Source organism: Falco naumanni, chromosome 1, assembly GCF_017639655.2.
Source record: "Falco naumanni isolate bFalNau1 chromosome 1, bFalNau1.pat, whole genome shotgun sequence".
In the NCBI taxonomy this organism is placed as follows: Eukaryota; Metazoa; Chordata; class Aves; order Falconiformes; family Falconidae; genus Falco; species Falco naumanni.
Genome location: NC_054054.1, coordinates 77,236,656 through 77,250,971, shown reverse-complemented (window position 1 = coordinate 77,250,971; position 14,316 = coordinate 77,236,656). Strand labels below are relative to the sequence as shown.

The following is a 14,316-nucleotide window of genomic DNA, read 5'->3' as shown; positions in this document are numbered from 1 at the left end:
TATCCCTGTGCTCCAAATGGCTTAGTGAAACAGCTGCTGTCAGCACCTCGCTCTTCATGGCTCTCTACAGAGAAAGGTCAGGCTTACAACTACTCCTTCCTGCACTGCCGAACAATTGCTGGGATCTCCCCGTAATCTGCCAGCTCCCCATCTAGAATCTGCCTTTCTTCAAGGCTTGCCATGTCTCCTCCAAGCTCATCAGTAATGCCACACCAAGGATCAGATCACAGATACTTGCATGAACTTAGTGTAAATAATGCCACACTGCACATAGACACTGCTTCTCTATTCACAGGAGTGGAAAAGCAGCAGATTGTTACAAAACTGTAACTGTAACCGAAAATATAAACATAGCATTAGAAACTGAGTGGAAGGAAACAAGGGTTATGTAGATAATGTACATCAACTGCTGTGGTATGATTTCTATCCCATCTGACTCTCACTGGTGCTCCAGTTAGATCCAGACTGGTGATTTCACCTTTTATACCCCTCTCTCTCTATATATATATATATATATAAATATATATAAATATATAAAATGCTAATACTATGTCACAGAAATACTGTGTGGATACATTTATAGTGCTTTGAAGCTCTCACTGATGACATTTTGGACATACAAACTGTTCCTATCCTTATTGACTTGAGAAATGCATCCTTTGAAAGCCAATAAACAGGGTAATTGCTTTGGCAGGATAAGTTTTGTTTAAAATTTCCTGCCGCCTTTAAGGTCACTCATTCTAAATAAAAAGGAGAGGTGCCTCCAAAAATACATCCACTGTGGGTAAAGACTAACTTTGGGGTTGTAGAGCACAGTAACCCTACAACCTCAAATTTCACCTTTGCAAGTTTTCTCCTTATTTCCTCCTGTGGCCTGGTAAGAGGTGGTTCACAGGCCGCAGTTGCCACAGGGCTTGGAGGAGGCCTTTCAAGTACAAACTATTCTTTGCACATGCCTTTCATTTGCCATGTAGGTGTGCTTTACCTTACTTGCAGACTAAGGGCCTCAATTTCACATCTCACCTGGCGGTTTGGTAGTCTGAGAGGTTTTGAGCCTCAAGGTTTGTCTAGATTGCACTGTGACAGGCAGGGTAGCAAGAAATATCAAAGCTAGCACTAAAATATCTGTCTAGTACATGTGTTGCTGAAGTACTAGAGAACTCAGTCAAGAAGCGAAGCAAATTAGCCTGTCTTGGGCACCATGCTGCCATAACTGTGCTTCTATGCCCAAGCTGGCTATAAGCTACCTTGAGCCATGCTATACTCCACTATAGGCATTTCTCTATTAAATTCTGTGAGTGAATCTAGATATGACATTTACATTCCACTGTTGTCCAGGGGTGATGCATGCACTTTTAGTGGGATTTTCCAAACAGTACTGAAATACTCCTTAGGTATCATTAGCTTTAGAGTTCACAAAAATATTTCAGAAGGACAAACGTTTTGGCTTTCAAGCAGACCTACATTCAGAGTTTCAGGTGCTTCCAAAAAGAGCCCCTGACAACAGCAGCACACAAATCCACCCTAATTTCAAATTACAAGATGACTTGTCTCCAAGGAACTCTTTTCTAGTAGTATAAACATTTCCAGCAGTATCTTTTCAACAGATAAATCAGTATGAAAAAACATACCATCTCTCTTATTAGGTATGACCTTTACAATGTGGGCTTGTTCACAAGCAAAAAGAAATAGCTTCCCCAGCTCCTCACACTTCTGTGTTGGCTGAGATACTGCTGCTCACACAGAAGAACTCAAGGGAGATATTCAAAATAACTCTTTTGTCATACAACAAATAGATATGATTAATTAAAAGACTGCCTTCAAGATAGCAGTGGCTCCTGCTCCCATTATAAACCCTATTCATCTTGAACTCTGCAGCAAACATCCCACTTGCTTCTTTGGCACAGAACCAAACCTCTGCATCAACAAGAGCAAAGGATGCTCAGAGACCAGAATGCATTTGCCCATCACAGGAAAAATTGCTCAGATTAGCAATGCAGTGACCTTGATTCAAAGAAAGCACTTTAATACATGCCTTTCTTTCATGCATATGAGAACTCCCGCTGATTTCACTGTCACATCAATGAGGTCAGCCATGGATTTAACCAGGAGCTAAAAGGAATTAACTCCCTACACACACACTTACCCTGAATAATGGCCAGAGTGGTCTGCGCCTCACGGTGCAGATGTGACTTGTCCTTCCCACTCCCAATGTAGATCAGCGGTTTACCTCTCCCTGAATGAGACTATCCATGTGTTTTATGTCGTGTGCCTGCTTGCTGAATTGGAGTGGGATACCAAGAAAGATGCTATACCCAGCTTATTTCTACACCCCCTTTCTACCCAGCAAGCCTAGAGAAAGTGTGCTAGTTACCCAGCATGCGGAAACACTTAAATAATTTAAACACTTGGAATGGAATGGAGTGCAGAGGCACAACAAAGGTCAGAATCATTCACTTGAATGAAGAAATGCATTTAAAGGATGGTGATGTGTACTTATAGAAGCCTGCAAGCAAACACGACAGTCCGTTTTCAGTATCCTCATATAACGGGCTAGTAAGAGGGAATTTTGATGAATTCCAGGTGTTCTCAAGTGATGTTCCTGGTGATTACCCATACCCCTATAAAAATAGGGCCGTGCTAGTTCTTAAGCAAAGCTGTTATAGAGGTATTCTGAACAGCAGGAGAGAGAAAGAAGACCTTAATATCAAAAGACATTACAAACTCTAACCATGCAGTAGAACCCAATTAAAGTCCCCTGATCCAAGCAGCATATGGCTAAAACTGTCATGTAATCAGAACCAAACCACCCCCATGTCTGGATTTAATTATGTCATGCCATTTTATAGCAGCCTAAGAAAACTGAACTGAAGGTCAAAATAATCCCAGAGTAATTCTTCAGTCAATCAGACATGTAAGAACTTAGGTAAAAACGGGTAACAGACAATCTCAGCAGACTGAGCGTACAAAGGTTCTTATTAAAGGCATGAACAACAAACAAGTCTGTAGACAAATGGCTCACTGCAGAGTGAAAGCACCAATGCTATCACAAATTTCTATATGGTCTACAAAACTCAAGCAAACCTGCTAAACTAATGTATACTGATAGAACGGAGCTCTGTTTAATATGCTCTCACTGACTTGAAAAGAAATGGAATTCACAGAATGCTAAAATGTTTCAGAAATTTTGTTATGCATTCTGCACATATTTAAAACATATTGTCCATAAGAAAGTATTTTTATGAGATTGTATGTTTATATAGCAACTGTAAGTTACGGCGGGAAATTTACATAAGAACATACACATAATTAATATGGCAGTACAAAGGACGTGACTAAGAATTAAACATGATTTTTAATTTTTTACTCAATGTGAGTCTAAAATCAACCAAATTATATCTTTTTATTTGCAAACAAAAATGTATAGATTGATTCCTTGCAAATGTTAATGGAGGAGGGAGGAACTTAAAAGTTTTTTGATGTATTACCTAGCTAGCAAAGTTTGGGGATATTGTATATTCTGTCTCCAGCAAATAAATAAAGTAAAATGTATATGCAAAAGCAATACCAACACTATCTAAATTAGTAAAGATCTGAATATACGCAGAATGAAATAAAATTAAAATCACTATAACCTGGATCCAATATCACTATGATGTTTTTATAGTAACATGAAATCAATTCCATTTCAGTCTGCTTTTTGTTCTACTCTTTTAACTTTCATCTAAAAAAAGCCCACCTCTTTCAGCATTCAGTCTTCTTACTGGTCTAAAAGTAATGAATATGCTGCCTCATTCCTTGAGCAAGGACTCCCTGATTTCTGTTTAAACACTCACAGCTTCCTGACTGAAGCCCAGTGCTCTACCAAGGCCTTTGTGTTGACCCTGTCTACGACATGGATTAAATTATAGCTTGCATGCTGTGATTCTGTTTGCATGTAAGGAACAAAACCTGTTGTGAAGCAATACTGCATAGTACCCAGCGTCTGGATGAACAGCAGGCCTTGAAAATTTCTGTGCATTCACTTGGGCTTTTCTGTGTGCTTGTCAATATCAGCAATGTGGCACATTTAAATGAGGCTTCTTGCTTTGAAAGGATTGTTGCTTGCTCTTGCTTGCTTTCTGACTCAAGCTCAAGTCAAAAGAGACCTCACAGGAGGTGGCGGTGATAATTGCAATATAATTGCTAAAATTAAGCAATTGCTTGTGTTAATGCAGTTATTTTAAAGCTGTAGCTCTTGGTCATTTTGAGGACAGGTTAAAGAAAGCAAAAAGCACAAGTCAGCCAGAAAGGAAGTTTATCTTGCACGCAGTCCCACTGGCATCCCTAGATATGATGCCTAAAACAAAACACATGCAAACCCCTTGATATACCAGAGGATTCAAGAGCAGTAATGTGCACAATTCAGAATAACAGGATACTAAAAAGGAAATACTCTGCATATTCAAAAATCTGTTTAACTTTTGAATAAAGGAAAAAGTTAAATTTTCCCAGTAGCATTCTAAAAAAAATGAAACTGAAGATGTATGGACCAATCTTTTTGCCTTTCAAGTCATTCCTCACCCACAGTAACCTCAGCCTCTACAGCAAGTTCCAATATCACTTTTTAGAAGAGGAAGAATCTAGAGATATTTAATACCATTCTCAACAGAATGAATTACCATTCAGATTTTTTCTAAGAAATCTTGTTACATCTATACTGAGGAACCTCCTTGCTACATGGAGGTACTGAGTGCCATGATGTCTACCCAGAGAAGTATTTTGTTGTCAATTATCCATTTTTAGTGCATTTTGATAGTATCACCTGTAAGCATGGTAATTTCATATTTCTCCATTAAGTGCTCCTGCTTTCAGCAGTTAATAGGCTGACAGTCTTTAGTGACTGGGGCGAAATTTTTCATTCTAGATGTTTGCCCCATTAAAAAAAAAAATCAGCCAAAATCACTGAGTTAATTCTGAGAACAAGACTAAGAAAAATCAGATTGCTTTGCATGTAAAAACTTCAGTGCCTTTATTTGAGAACCATTAAAATCCTCTCCTTTGCAGTAGGAGTCTGAACGCTAAACAACAGGGAGAGGCTTTATTCCAGAGACTATCTTTTTTAGAATTACATGAATATGTACACTAACACCACTGTGTCCTGATGCACACTCATTTGAGAGATGAATTTTTGATGTCATATAGGTAGCTTGCTTTCTTTTCTTCCCTAGTGTTTGTGTAGCACACCACTGACACTCTGATTTACCTTTTTTATGCTGAGGATGTATTGATATGAGTATGTTTGTAGCTATTTATGTTTAGTTTTATTTGACACTCATTAACAAAATTACAGAATCTGAGAACCACAGAATCACTCGGGGCTTAAGGTTCCTCTGGAGGTCAGCTGCTTCAAACCCCCTGCTCAAGCAGGGCCACCTACAGCCGGTTGCTCAGATCATGTCCAGTCAGGTTCTGAGTATCTCCAAGGATGGAGACTACAGCATCTCCAGGCAAACTCTGCCAGTGCTGAGTCACTTTCACAGAGAAAAAACATTTCCTGATGTTCAGACAGCACCTCCTGTGTTTCAGTTTGTGCTCATTGTCCCTTGCCCTGTCACTGGGAACTACTGAAAAGAGCCTGGCTCTGTTCTCTTCAGACGCTCCGTTCAGGTGTTTGTACACATGGATAAAATCCCCCCTCAGCCTTCTCTTCTCCAAGCTGAACAGTGCCAGCTCTCTCAGCCCTTCCTCATAAGAAAGGAGGTCCCATCCCTTCATCATCTTCATGGCCTTCTGCCGGACCGTCCAGTATGTCCATCTCTCACATACTGGGGAGCCCAGAATTGGACACAGCACTCCAGGTGTGGCCTCACCAGTGTCAGTAGAGGGAAGGATCAGCTCCCTTGACTGTTGGCAATACTTCTCCTAATGCAGCCCAGGGTACCATTTACCACCTCTGCTACAAGGGTAATATTTGAAAGAAAGCCTGCTTTGGGACATTAGTTTTTGACACCAATTAAAGACTTGTGTCCTCATTGTAAAAACAGGCAATGGGTCCACTTCCAACTGTTTTTCTTTTCCATCTACAAACCACTATAACATCTATAATTTATAACACACCCCTGGATTTGGGCACAATATTTTTGATTAAAGACAAAGAAAAAAACCTCTGGAAGAGGTTAGGTGAGACCAAACACTGCACATATTTCTTTTCTGAAAAGTCTTTCTTCTCCATTCACCTCTCCTATGTAGCAAGCCTCAATCAACAATTACAAAGAGAAGACAGATGATAACACGTAAAGAGATAAAAACAGAAACTCCACTCAGGGAGGTATGTTGTTCCAAGAAATAAAAAAAGATATTAAATACTCTTTAAAGTCCTCTAGATTTATCTGTAGTGTGGTCAAACTCACATAAAGGGTTGCACCAGCGATGGCCATAAGGACAAACCTTATGGCAGAGGAAGTTATTAAACAAGACACATCAAACTCAGTTCAACAAAAGAGGACAGAATTCACAAGGCACTGAAGGAAACTCTCTGGTATGAGGATACATATTCCCATGGGCACCTCACTCCTAAGACAGTACCTTTACATACAGCCCTACAAAAATTCCCCAACACAAAATATTGCTCTTCTTATTGCATATTGTACTAACACTATTTCCTCAATGTCAGGGCTATTCCTTCCCTATTTACAACTGTGTTAGGCAGCTGAAGAAGGCTTTGCAGGTTAGCAAAGGAAGGACTTGGTCCAGACAGAGCCAGTGGAATCTGTTCAGTGAATGAAGCCAAGTGAATGGAAAAAAAAAGAGACTCCCCTGTCACTGTATTTCTCCGAGTTGGCTTTTAATGGGATCATACTTTGTTCATAGTAAACAAAATGGCCAACAATTGTTAGTAGCAACAATGAAGCCATTCATTGTGCCTTTTGGAAAATGATGGATGGAGTTTCTTGTACCATCCACACCCCAGCTGCACTCTTTATCAATTCCTCCTTCATGAAAATTGTGCTATTTGAGCATCTGTTCTGAATCAGTAGATAAACAAACCACTATCGACTTCTTTGTACACATACCCATTGACAGACAGTCCTGTAAAGAGACAGCAATCCATTAACCTAGAGAATTGCACTGTCAGTGTGATAGGCAGCCCTACACCTACTTTTAATCTCCATACCTGATTAAACCAATCAGTTGAAGGGCTGTCTTGAGCTCTCTATATAATCACCCTTATTTAGATAGTTCACCAGAAGCACAGAAGATCACATAGTGATATTGTGCCACCTGTTGCTCTGGCAACACTAAAACTTCCCTCAGTGACAAACAGAGGGGAAGTATTGTTACAGGAGAAGGCTTTCCAGACAACAGGGTCACAGCAGTGTGGGGTCTCTGCTGCTGAAGTATCTAAACAATCTTTTCCCAGATCCATAAATAAGGGCTGCATAACATCAGCTCTGATTCTCCTAGGGCTAGCTGGCTGAGGATCAAGGAGCATCAAAAACCTTTCTTCTCTCTGCCCTCCACTTGCAATCAGGTGAGGTCCTCTCCATATCTAACTGCCCTCACATCATCAAGAACAAAGCAAAACAAAACCTTCCAGAAGACATTTTAAGGACAGAAAAAAATTTTAGAAGCATTACCCTAAGCCAATGATGCAGCCCTTTGCTGCCCCAAGAGGATAACCTCATACTTTCCAACAAATAAAACTAAGTGTTTTACATGGTGGTCCTCCCTTATCTACACTCTGATGCTGACCAACAACTGAACATTTCTGGAAAAAGGAATTAGTTGCAACTGTTATTTCAGTGCATGAACAATCAAGGTCAGAACCAAAGCAAACCATCATGAGCCTCCTAATTGCAATGAAAGTAAGGATTTATTTTCTCATCAATAATTATTGATTTCTAGAAGACCTACGATGTCCACAGCATGGTGTTCATTATAAGCACTATCTAAAGCTATCCATGTTAAAAGCTTCACTCTGTTAACTCTCAACATGCTCTTAAAAAACAAAAAAATGCTGAACAAATCCTCTGTTTCTTATTTTAATTCACACAATCTTAATTTTACGGAGAAAAAGAATACTTTGGCTATTCCACCCAGTAGGAACACTTATGTTTGGAAGCCCCTTTGGGGTAAAATTTTGCCATGAGAATATGCAGTATGAGTTACATTCACTTATAGGATGCCTATGTCTTGGCCTAAGGTTAATATGTATATTGACCTGAGAACTCCAAACACGCTAACATAATCTGGGTGTTAGTTGATCTAATTCTTTAATCAATTTTCGTCTTCATTGCTTCACTTCTACATAGCAATTACCTAATGCCTCAGCATTAACTAAGGAATAATTTAAAATTTGAGTGCTACACATACTGCAACAAAGCTATAACAACCTATGGATTCAGATATGTCAGTAGGGCAACACTCTGAACATCAAGGGAGTCAGCATCAATCTCCTTGTTCAAAAAACTAGCCCTGCCACCTAGGAGGAAGTACTTCACTGCAACCTGTCAAGGCACAGCCAAAGACACAGTTTTCAGTGAAACTATCTCCACCCAAAGAAGAACGGAAATTGGTTCATTATAACACATTCAACAGAGGTAGCTCACTTGCAGTCTGTAGACCCTCTTGGTTCTTGAAAAGGCCCCTTGTGTGAGTGAATTCCCACTGAACTGAAGGGGAGGGGGAAAAAAGAACAAAAAAAGTATAAAACTTGTTTGAATGACTCTCCTAGATATATAAAGGGGACTCAAAAGTACTGAAGCCTTTAAATTAAGGCTATCCATCTTTCTAAAAGACAAACAAACTGCTATGATTTGGTTATTTCTGATTTACTGTCTTTAAAATTAGGTCATTTCTTTTAGGAATGCTTTGAAATACATGAATGATAGGACAGGATTTCAGAATGTCCTTAACAGTAATCCATACCACTCCTGTGGATAAATTATTTTGCCCTTGACCTTCTAGCTTATCCATTTTGGAATCATATTATTGTCTCATCAAAAAAGAGGCACCTGTGTTAATATTACTGAACTAACGAGTTCGGCAAAACCCTTTCAAAGTACTAGCTAACCAGATTGATAAACTACTGCTTTACCCATCCAGATCAAGCTGGATTTATGATTAATTGCATGCTGCCAAATAATCTTTCAGACTGTTTTATTCATTGTTCCCTGTATGCAAAAAACCCAAAAAAGACATTTGACGATTACAATAGCCCTTCATGTTTGGCAGCTTGCATTCATTTAGATTCTTTCAACTGCTTTATGGAAGGGACAACAGTGCCACTGTCAGAACATATTTAAATTGTGGCTGACACCAATGCCCACGGTTAGTTTTAATATGTCACCATGGTTATACAAGTTGTAGTGTCAATGCAAAAAGAGATATTATTGTAAAGTTCAGTTTCAAACTGAAATTATAAAATCTTGGGAAATACAAGGTATCAGATGTTTCCAGCTGCAATTTGGCCCTCTGGGATCCTTTAGATTTTTTTTTTATTCCTGCATATACAACTAGGTTTATGACCTCATAAGAAAAATGGCACTTAGAAAGCATAGTGGGTTGTGCAATATAAATTTCCAGAAAGAATAATCATAAATTTTTGCTCAGTTATATCAGTTACATTGCTCAGTTAAATTATAGATACTATTCACATGCTGCAGACTTGCCTCATGGATGATCTGAAGAGCATACAAACTGAATCAACTAAATATTTTCAGAACTGAAGAGTGTATTATAGTATGGTTTTGTAAACTAGAGATTTGTTCTGACTGATTTCAGATGGCAGATTCAGTCATAGTTTACAGGTTTAAAAACTACTGCATACCCTACACCATCCTGTTCAAACAAAAGGTAGCAGAAGAGGTGATGTTAACAGCTATGTGACTGCTCCTGAAATCTTCTTGTAAGATGAGTAAGGAGCAGAGGAACAGGAAAAATTGGTCTTACAGAAAAAACAGAGGAAGACTCTCATCCCATATTATGATCCCCCCTGTTCACCTACTAGAATCACAGTACATAATCCATGATGAGTCAATTAAGTCTGACAGCCATGTGTCATGTCGGTGCTATTACATGTCAACAATTAACACTGAAATATAGATCCTGTAAATAACTGCAGGTAAATGTACCTCATTAAACTTAATAATGAATATTATTACCTTAGTAATTAAGTTTATCACGAGCCTTATTACCTTAGTAATTGACAATAGCGTCTTAATGATTGTAATGGGAATCTTCACCAGTGGCCCACAACTATTTTGTAATTATAGTCATGTTTTGGTCAGTCGAGTTAATTTCAACTAATATACTTTATTAACTTAATAGCTAAACATTAGCAGCCTAAGGGAGATACTCCAAGTAAATCAGTAAGAAGGCTTTGAAATAAGGTCACAGTAAGTGTATGTCATTTTCTTACTTTAATTACATGCAATTTCAAGCCCATGTCTAGGCAAACTCTGGTATCCTGACAACTAATTCAGTTATAATATACTACTGACATTTGTATTCTGAATTCAGATAAAAAGTCAAACAAGAAACTTGGTAACTGTATGATAAGAGGGTTTTGCTTTATTTTTAATATAGCTTGCAAGCAATCTGGGGGCAAGGATTACCTTCTGTTTCTATACAGTACCTGGCTCATTGGCCTTCCATTAGAAGTGTTGCGAGATGCTACAGAAATAGTAAAGATAAATAATATAAATGCAGGATAAAATGATAATACCATTGGTGCAAGTGAGAATTTCATATCAGACATAATGACTGATGTTTGATGAACTGATCTGACACTGTACAGCTGCTCAGGAAACAACCAAGCCCTGTATAATTGGATTTAAAAGAAATTACAGCTGCTGCTGTTATTTTTCTAGATTTTTTTCTTCATGCAAAGCCCACAGAAACAGCAGCATCCCTGTATTACTTTTCATCCCTGTATCATTATATCAGGGATTATTAAATAGATTGTGTCTACATGTGGTTTGCTGTTTTAATATCAAAATTGAAAACTCAGGCTAGCTATCTGTGTTAAGTTAGGTTAATTGGTACCTCAGTTATCTTTTTATTCCTCAACTAGATGAGCATAATGTTTTTCTTGAGACAGGTTTTTACATCTTAGTAAGTCTCAAATCACAGAAATGCTTGTGGCAAAGCAGGTAGAAATTTAAAGATGGGAAGAAGTGAGAAAGGAAAGGCAGGAGGAAGGATTAATTTTTGTAAGATGTTTATGGGAATATGTCCTTACCTACCTCGTTTGCTTCATAATTCTTCTTGTAGGGAATAGGAGAGAGGAGGAGTGATCACGGAATACTGACTGAAAAGGAAAGACCAACATGGAGACTTACTCTTTCCTATGACTACGGAAGACAGAAGGTCGTAATGGAATGCAGTGTTCCCAGTTTTAAAGAGGGGGGGGGGGGGGGGGGGGGGGGGGGAGAGGGGAATGGACGATATGACACTTCCTCTAAGAATAGAAGTGAAGAACACTAAAACACAGTTATAAAATTTTGCTTGCTTGTAGTAAGAGAAAGAACTTGGAGTGAAACACAACACCTGTCTTGAAAGAGAAGGTAAAAAGGAAAGAAATACTGGAAAGGACTATATTCCTTTTCAGCATCTTGGTAGTAACAATGGATTTGGCACCATCAAACCTGGCCATTGGCTGCTTTTCAGGGATTACCTGTGTTGGCAGCTCACCCTATGCTTTGCCTGGAGAATACCGAGATTTCTTTTGAACTGTGGCCAGTTGCAAACTGGCCAGACAAGACTGGTCTGGTGCAGTCACTGGTGTATTCTTTCTTATTCTCCAAGTGGGGTCGACCACAAGGTGAACAGGTTAGTTCCCTGATCAGCTATGCACACTGCCTGGCTTTCCTACAGGCCAAGGTAAAGGATCAGGCAGTTTCACACCTCCCAGAAATATTTACGCAGCAGGGGGAAAACCAACGAGGCAGGCAATCGCAGTGTCACGGATCTGTTTACCAGGGGTAAAGGTATCTGCGAAGCTGACACACCAGCAAGCATGGGAAAGCTCACACCTCAGTGCCTTCCAAGAAAGTTACAAAGCATCGATGCATGTAATAGCAAATGAGGTCTCAGCTCGGGGCTGCAGCATCAAGAACTGCAGGGGATAGTTTAATATTCAGTGAGCATATGCCTAAAAAGTCAGTGCACACACTATCACTATCAGAATTTCAGCATCCTGCTGCGCATCAATGAACTCTGCTTAGGCTTCATCAGGATCCATTTACATTGTGAATGAGATTTGGGAGGAAAACTGGTATGCAATGCAAAGTGCAAAAGAAAAGGCAAAACGCCGCTTTTCTGGACATTCGTCAGGAAGATGACTGAGCAGATTTTTAAATAAAACAGCTCTGAAATTTTCTATCCATATCCCAAATCTTCCCAGAAGAATTTCTGAAATTATTCAGGACACACATGAATATTATCTCTACATGTTAGAGACTTAGGAAGGGGCTTTCAATGTTTAATCCCGGCAAGCAGCGGATTAACTGCCTTCAGCTGAAAGCCTGCCAGCTGACAACCCTTCCCTGCGCACATGGCATTTGATGTCTGCCATTTTAGTATTTTGACATTTTTGTGAGAGACATTGTCCTGAAAGGTCACCACTTGCCTCGGCAGTTGGCTGGCTGCCACTCAGGCTTGGGAAGCTTAGCTGCACAGCTGTCATCAAAAATGACCATTTTCACTGCTAAGTTTCAGGAAAGCTATGAATTTCTGACTGTTTATGAGGGGGGAAAGGAGACAAGAGGAAGGAAAGAGAAGCTCCAAAATCACCTTTCACTTGCTATAATGAAGACAGGCACTTCTACATATACATCTGTAAGATGAGACTGACGTATCGCAAAAGCATTTTATAATCAACAGATTCACCAATCGTACTCGTCTTACAGCAGCACTGTCAACGGGGCTATACCATGAATGTTTAGCCTCCTGTGTGCAGCAAACAACACAACATGTATACTTCTCTCCCTACTCATTTAATGGCAGTCACCTGTTAACTGTGATAATGACATTTTCACATAACTCATAAAAGGCTTACAGTACCACAATGGTCCCTAAGAAATAACAAAACCCATACATAAAGCAAAAAACATGACATGGCAACACAAACTGGCTACAGCCTGCGCTTCTTGTACAATTATATGATATTTATACTTGGTACTGATCCGTGGCTGTTTTCAATAAGCAGATTTCATTCACAGCACAGTAAGAATTCACTAGCCATAAACTCCATAGGACAATGCACTACAGAAGCTTTGAATTAAAAAGGAGAATAAACCCCAAGATGCTGTTTATTCAGTGCTACGAGACCAAAATCCACCAACAAATAGCAATTCTCTTCCTTGCAGTATCACCACAACACTGAGAAACCTTCAACTCCGCTGCTTCCCAGCCACCTTACTACCCTGCCTTCATACCACATAGCAGATAAAGACTGTCTTCATGTTCAGAGTGAGATTAGTGAAAAACATGCATTGCTCACCGTGCTATGTTCATTGTTCTTATCAGGTCAGATGCAAACTTACTGGTGCCCCTTATGACGACTATTTGTCAGCACTTCTGTTAATAAGCTATTGTCGAGTTTCTTAATAAGAAGTCCAGGTCTGCATTTATGGATTTTTAAAGAAAAGATTCCAGGTGAAAAATACCATGGCAGATTTCTCCCCTATGAATTCACAAGCGTCCTATTACTGTTGAAGTATCTTTCTTTCCGTAATATCAAATAATATCTAACCTAAGCAGAAAACCATCTCTCCAGAAGTACCTCCTGCATTTGCTTGGCTTCTCCCCTCACAGACAAAGTAGCAAGCAGATGTCCCAAAAATCAACAAACACAAGCACAAACTATTTGTTCTGGAAAGCTTTCATGCACCCCTTTCCCTCAGTAGCTCTTCCACTGAAAGCCAGAACAATACTGCAGAGCAGCTTTCCCTGTCAGGATGTTTTCAGCTTTCATCTCTCTGCTTTTTCAAGCAGAACACTGAGGTACAAACCCTAATTAGCAATCTGAAAGCACCACACAGGCAACGAATACTTACATTTGCAACTGTATTTGTGATATTTGCGCACTGATCCAGCGATGTGATTACAAAGAAGAGAAAGAGCTTTTTAGGCTGCCTTTCAAGCCTCGCAGCAGTGAAAAGAGGACTGTTATCTGAAAGCTACTCATTTTCTATATGCTGTGCTCTACTTGCTTCCCATGTGCACACAACACAGCTGCCAGATTTAATAACCATGTCAGCCTGCTTTCCCCATAAAGCAGCACAGAGATGACAGGATGAAGATGAAGTAGCCAGCGCATTAATCTGTAGT

At 39.5% G+C, this 14,316-nt stretch overlaps 1 protein-coding gene across 4 annotated transcripts in view; it reads right to left on the bottom strand.

Annotated features, from left to right (window-relative positions):
- The window catches only part of TRIM2 (tripartite motif containing 2), a 117,300-nt gene that overhangs the window by 78,366 nt on the left and 24,618 nt on the right, over positions 1 to 14,316 (bottom strand). For 2 of the 4 annotated variants that reach the window (XM_040600428.1, XM_040600364.1), the window contains exon 1: positions 14,043 to 14,290. The exons of the other annotated variants lie outside the window; for them this stretch is intronic. The gene's annotated coding sequence lies outside the window, so the exon portion shown is untranslated. Of the gene's footprint in view, positions 1 to 14,042; positions 14,291 to 14,316 lie in introns of those variants that run through there. 4 annotated transcript variants of the gene reach the window in all.